The sequence below is a fragment of the Anguilla rostrata genome, chromosome 1 (assembly GCF_018555375.3).
Source record: "Anguilla rostrata isolate EN2019 chromosome 1, ASM1855537v3, whole genome shotgun sequence".
Taxonomy (NCBI): Eukaryota; Metazoa; Chordata; class Actinopteri; order Anguilliformes; family Anguillidae; genus Anguilla; species Anguilla rostrata.
Genome location: NC_057933.1, coordinates 83,424,375 through 83,431,419, shown reverse-complemented (window position 1 = coordinate 83,431,419; position 7,045 = coordinate 83,424,375). Strand labels below are relative to the sequence as shown.

At 38.1% G+C, this 7,045-nt stretch overlaps 1 long non-coding RNA gene across 12 annotated transcripts; it reads right to left on the bottom strand.

Moving 5' to 3' along the window:
• Positions 1–934: 934 nt before the first annotated feature.
• Positions 935–6,685, bottom strand: LOC135241537 (uncharacterized). 12 transcript variants are annotated; one of them, XR_010326027.1, is made up of 6 exons: positions 6,359–6,679; positions 5,036–5,135; positions 4,358–4,399; positions 3,507–3,557; positions 3,339–3,408; positions 935–1,753 (listed from the first exon to the last, which is right to left on the bottom strand). It is a non-coding gene; the product is annotated as an uncharacterized LOC135241537 (long non-coding RNA). The 12 variants fall into 12 exon arrangements; XR_010326028.1 differs by lacking the exon at positions 6,359–6,679 and adding an exon at positions 5,435–5,729; XR_010326032.1 differs by lacking the exon at positions 4,358–4,399 and having other exon boundaries at positions 6,359–6,678.
• Positions 6,686–7,045: the final 360 nt, after the last annotated feature.

The following is a 7,045-nucleotide window of genomic DNA, read 5'->3' as shown; positions in this document are numbered from 1 at the left end:
AAGTTAAATCAATCCCTGTCTATTTATTATACTTGTTAATCGTGTCAAATATGTTGGTTGTACTGTAAATAGATTTTTAGTCATAGTATATAATATACGTACAGTAGAGCATATAAACAGTTACTGAATAATTCTAACAGCTGTGGAAGCAGGCCAGCTAAACCGCTCCCTCTCCACCAGCAGATGGCGCATTAACCACATCCACCCCTCCACAGTTTGCCTCTGGCTTCCTGTTACGGTAGAGGTAGAGAGGAGTGTAGGACGGCTTTCTCACAGAGGATTTTGCTGTTGAATCTTTTCGGTGCATCGGTGAAGGTAAAAGGTAAGCCATTCCTTTAATATTGATCTCTCATTTACAAATGAATTTCATCATTATACATGTGCATTGTTACATATTCTGTTAAATGCAAAAGTACTGGGACAGTATTTTTGTTTTGGCTGTGTACTCTAACACAGTGGATTTACACTGTATCAAACAGCTGATTTTGTTGATGTCTCTGATCAATTTATTCCGTAGCCTCATGATGGCCTACTTTACTGGCATTGACACTTAGTTCTAATAACCTCAACAGACAGCAAATGCAAATTACACACCTAGAATCAACTCCAGACCTTTTTTTAGGTGTCATGTATATTAATTAATGATTGAATCCCATGCAGCTGGTATTCAGCAAGAATCAGCTGAGCAGCCAATTGTCCAATTACTTTTGCTCTTCTAAAATGGGGGACTATTTATAAAAAGTGTTGCCTGACGTTGTTGTGGCTTGCATTTCACTGACTAACTGGCTAATGCTAGGTGTTGATCTGAGACAAAAACCAGTATATTTCTGCTCATCGCTGTTTGGTCCGTAGAAAATTTGGCGAGAGCTATGTTTTTTTGTGCATTAATATGCATAATGTGGTAATACACAATTCGTAAACTGAACGTCGTAGATTTACAGATTAATTATTAATCATTTAAGCCATTGTCAGGACGGTTTCCATCCTTATTCAATTTGAAATCACAGTAGCTTTGCAGCCATTTTTCCCTGCTCCTCTTGTTCCTCTGATGTAATTCACACAGTGTGATGTTAGAACTAGTTTGACAGTCTTCCATCCATCCATCCATCCATCATCTATCGTACAAGGGCCATATATTTATCACAAAAGCTGACTCCTCTAACACCGTGAATTATTTATTGCAGCAAAGATATTCTCAGAACACAAAATAATCAATGAATTAAATATAAATGTTTCGCTCTCGATTATAGTAATATAATTGGTGACAATACACGTAGGCCTGCAAAGCAGTATAAGGCAATATTAATAAACAATATTGAAATAAGACATCAAGTAATGTACCGTTAAAAATCAAAAGGATCCTTTCCAAACACCCAGCACACGTACTAGAGAACAGAATTAACCCTTCTTATGATTCTTGTGATACCAAAACCTCCATCTTCATGGCCGTTCAGTAATAAACGTGCTGGCAGAAATCACAAGCCTTATTCACATCGCGCACAAGCTATATCCGATAAAAAAAGTATCATATGTGAAATGTGTGCATGGAGACTTTGAATCAAAATTCCTGTCGTGTGACAAAGGCCTTATAAATACATAGTCATCGCTTGAACTGCCTCCGGATCACGTATGTTAAAGTAGCAGGTTTTTCTTAAGACTAGCCAACTTTGTGCCATTACATGTTCGCATAAATGTCCTCTTTAAAACAATTCTCATAATCCTCCTCTTCTTCTTCTTCTTCAAAATATGGTGTCTGGAAATAGAAAAGGAACACAGTGAAACCATTTCATTGCACACACAAATGCACAGAAGTTATACTTCCTGCAGCTCCAGAAAAGCTTGTATAGTGATGTTATGCCTCCAGGGTTGTGCATGTGTGCACTACCCCATTACTGTGCAAAAGATTACCTCTATTCATACTTTCTGTTGGAACTATTTCCTATGGACCATGCAATTAGACACTATTTCACACCAGGCACAAAGGGCCTACACAATATAAAAAAACAAATATTTACATTTACAATGGTGAATTTAATGCTATGAAATAATAGGTTCATATGTACAGTCTCAGTAAAAATGACATCATGGTACAAGCAGCTTCTGAGTTCAATGAAGGGTACTTCCTTCCCTTAGACTAATAACTCCAAAAGTCCCCTCTGCCAGCTATTTTAAAGCAGGCACATTATCAATAAGTATCTAAGATTACATAGAACTGCCTCAGGCAATAAAAAAACATACAGTCAACTTATTGGCACCCTTCATGTAAACAAACAAAATGATCGTATACAATAAATAATACACATTGTGTTTCAAAATTTATGATGAAACATTTGGGGAAACTGCTTTTACTCAAATAAACATAATATGGTGGAAGATGACTGATGCTTTGGGGGTGTTTGTCTGCTAATGGTCCAGGGGCTCTTGTTAAGGTTGATGGCATAAATAATTCCACTGAGTACCAGGATATTTTAGCTCAAAACCTGGTTGGCTCTGCCAGGAAGTTGAGACCTGGTCACAGAGGGACCTTTCAACAAGGCAATGACCCCAAACATACATCAAAATCAACACAGAAATGGTTGCATGAACACAAAATCAATGTTTTTGCAATGACCATCTCAGTCTCTGGACTTGAACCCTATTGAAACCCTGTGGTCTGAATTGAAGAGAACAGTCCACAAGCGCAAACATAAAAAATATCAAGGATCTCAATTTTTTCTGCATGCATGAGTGGTCCAATATCCCTCCAAAAGTATTCTGCAACTGTGGCAGACATTACAGAAAGAAACTCAGTGTCTCCAGGGGAGGCTTAACCAAATATGAATCATAGGGATAATTTTGAAACCTACTGTATGTTCTGCAGAAAAAAATTGTATTACTCAATAAAAACTTTTTGTGTCTGAAAAATTGTGTTAAGATAACAGCATGTGGCTCCCCCTTACGTTAGAGCCGAAAATGGGCAGTGTAGCACAGTGGGTAAGGAACTGGGCTTGGATATCTATTACTGGATAGGACTCTGCCATTGTACCCTTGAGCAAGGTACTTAACCTGAATTGCTTCAGTACATATCCAGCTGTATAAATGGATGCAAGGTAAATGCTGTGTAAAATGTTGTGTAAGTCGCTCTGGATAAGAGCATCTGCTAAATGCTGTAATGTAATGTAAAATATGCCCCACTGTTGCTTTCATTTTTTTACAGTCATTCTACTCACTTTCATGAAGGGTGCCAATAATTCTAGAATTGGCTGCTCACTTGATCTAAAATAGTATGTTTTTTAAAACCCAGAAAGAACTCTATTCCTTTCATGTGCTTACAGGCAACATTAAATTATTGAACTTACCTCACTGTTAACATAAATGTTATCACCCCCGGAAGCAGACGGATCTTCAACAGACCCCTTTCCCCTGCTGCTAGATGGCATTAAAGACAGTCAATTCAGCATTATTCATTCATGTTTAATCAGAATATGAGTCTGAATATTTTTCTTCTGTGTACTTTAGAGACCTACTGGGATTTGGCTGGCGCTATGTTTTCCTGTGTTCCCACATGCTGGTCATCACTGTGAAAATAAAACAAGAAATGACACGCGTATTACACACCCTAGCCCTTCGCCGCGGCAACACCCAATGCACATTAAGCGTGTGTGTCATGCAAAATTCACCGTGAGCCGGACAGAAAACTGCAGATAACAGACGGCTAATCAGCAAAAGTGAGGACTATTGATCGCCGACTGAAATCTCCACTGCTTAGATAGTGTGTGTAGTATCCCACTCCCACGGCACCAGTTGCTACTAGTTCAGCTCGTATTTGATGTGGAAAATATGACTCTTTGTCACATTAAGAAAGAGCTGTAGTGGGCTATGCTGGTCAAGAGTCTGACAACGATTTGTTGACATGCCTTCAAAACCTGTGCCAGACATGTCAGTATGATTGTCTGGAGCTATTACCTACTTTTTAAACTGAAATCATCCTTGTCAAATTTGCGTGCTTGCCTGCAAGTCTGTATGTACATTCTTGAGGCGATTTTTAAGAATAAATTTGCAGTTTTGAAAAAATAATTATATTTTAAAAATGGATTTTGCTAACCAACAAAAGGCAGTTGTTTTGTGGCTTGTGTTAATTGTTCAAAAAACTTTTGAACCAGTATTTCAAACAATTAGTTCAAGCTATGACTAGGTAGAAATTGGTAGTGAGTGTAGCATGAAACCTAGTTATATAATTAAATGCTCCTTTTGGACCGCATTTAATTATATAGCTAATTACCTATGCAGTTAGTTACTGTTTGCTGTTAATTAATAGTATTAATTTTTGTCTATACTGAATATGCACATTTTTCTGTTGCATACTTTGGAGACTTACAGGCCTGCAGTTGAGTAGACAGGGTTTATCTTTACTTCCACACTTTAAAAGCAACAAAAAAAAATGTTATACATGTTTCATTTGCCACATTTTAATTAGCGATTTCTTATGCTAAAACATAAGTGTAGGTAGGTGGGCCTATGATGTGACATCATCTGAGCACTTCGGTTTGCATTTCGTACCAAATTCATCCAAACAACAGCCAGCCCAGTTTCAGGGGATAATCTATATTAAATGTAAAAGGCATGTCAAAGAATTGACAAAGCAGAGGGACATTTATAGGAGCAAAAAGAAACGAAACCAGGAGAAAAGAAGGCTTCACTGCAGGCAATGAACTTTCGATTTCCTGGTCCATCTAAACATAATCCCATTCCTTTTGAAACATACAGCATACAAACAGTAGCCTGTGGGTGGCTTGCATGTTGATGTAATCCATTAGTAATTAATCACAGCTTCATAAGCATTCCAGTATGTTTCAGTTATGTACAGGGTTAAAATGAGGACTTACTGCAATGCAACATTGTACTGTGTCATTGTACTCCCTTTGAAAAGTGAACGGTACATTTTTTCATTTTATATAATATGTGTTGCAGTACTGCTTCCTTTTAAAACATATCTCCAGGGCATATATTATGAAATTTCCAGTCTGATGTGAGGGGTTTTCTAAATAACACTTACCGTTTTTTTCGTCTTGAACATTTCCACAGCAATAAAATAACCAATATGAGCACAAAGGCAGAAGCAGCCGCGCCTGATAAGTAGATGGCCATCAGTACTCCTGTGAGGATAAATTCCAGATTAATTGGGATGGCAGGTCTGCCATCCCACCCTGCTACACTGTAAAGATAAGGATATTGCTGATGCCTTAATTTACTTTTTGAGAGTTTCACTACAGAGGAGGTTACCAATAGGCTGCAAGGCATATTCAGAACACAGAACGTCTCAGAATATATTAATATAGAGAATAAAGAAGTATTGGATTGTTACAGGCATTTAGCAGACGCTCTTATCCTGAGCGACTTATATTGTATCCAGTGATACAGCTGGATATGTACTGAAGCAATGCAGGTTAAATACCTTGCTCAAGGGTACAACAGCAGTGTCCTACCGGTGAATCGAGTCTGCGACCTTTAGGTTACAAGACCAACTCCTTAGCCATTATACTACACTTCCGCCTACTGGATAGATTACATGAACTAAAGACAAGTCCCTGGCCCTGATGGCATATACCTAAGAGTACTCAAAGATTTAGCTGAGATCATCTTTAAACCACTGGCAGAAAGTTTTGGACAGACTTTAGAAAATGCAGAAATACCAGAGGACTAGAAGCAAGGTAGTGTAATGCATATATATATATATATATATATATATATATATATATATATATATATATATATATATATATTAGGGCTGTAAAACTTAACGCGATAATAACGCGTTAACGCACATTCGTTTTAACGCCACTAATTTTTTTAACGCGCGTTCTGTTATGCTGAACGTTTTCCCGACCCTTATGCTACGTTCAAGACAACTTGGAACTAGCAAAAAACGAGGTCCGACTTGTGAAAAAAGCAATTGAACGGTCGTAGAACTCGGAATTAGGTCGGAAATTCGAGCATAATTTCTGAGCTCCGACTTTTCCGACTTCCGGATTGGTTACGTCACATTAAGATAAATGGCGGCATTTGTAGTTCGTGGTAAGAAAGAAAAATGGTGTATTTAGGCTTTTCATGCATTTGCATTTGGGTGTGTGATTATGTGATATGCGTTAGTATCGTTTATGTTTGCCATTCACTATAGCAATATTTGAAATTTAAAAGTTACGATATCCATCAACAACTTTTTTCGCTATCCAGCTTAGCTAGAAAACGTTATTTTGCTCAGAAATAAAAGCTGCAAATGATATAACCTGACAGTGATACCATATTTACATTTCAGTACTACTGCAGCCTAACTAGTTTCGCGGTTTCACTCTATATACTCATTAAATATATTCCTTACCAATAAAAAAAGCAGCGTGTACTGTGGGAATCCATGTTTCCCGAGTAAAACAGCGCGAACACAGTTTTTCATTGTCTGGGCATACTGTTCAGAAGTAGGGAGCTGCCCTGTCGTCCGACAATGTAAACAGGCTTGTCTGTTTAAGCAACTGGCTCGGTGCAAAGAAATAGAAGTAGCCTATAGCCGAACTGTTGTATCCAAGGAAATTGAAGTATAGCCTAATTGCAATATGCAGGGCGGAGTGTAGCACAGTGGGTAAGGAACTGGGCTTGTAGCCGAAAGGTTGTTCGTTCGATTCCCGGGTAGGACACTTCCGTTGTACCCTTGAGCAAGGTACTTAACTGAAATTGCTTCAGTATATATCCAGCTGTATAAATGGATACAATGTACAAGTTGTGTAAGTCGCTCTGGATAAGAGCGTCTGCTAAATGCCTGTAATGTAATATCCTCGTTCGAGTCCTAGTTCTGTATTATACTCCCTTTCCACCTTTTCCGGCTCACTTTATTTATTGTTTGTTTTATTTTGTATCATGGTGTTTTGATCCCACATAGTAGAAGGGGATGTTTTGTGAGCCTTTATTTACCCCATGTGAGGTTGGACACAAATACGTTGTGTGAGTTGCTTTAGAAGTGCGAGGGATCCAGGGAATGATCTTTGAGCAATGGAAAATTTAGCTGACCAATGTA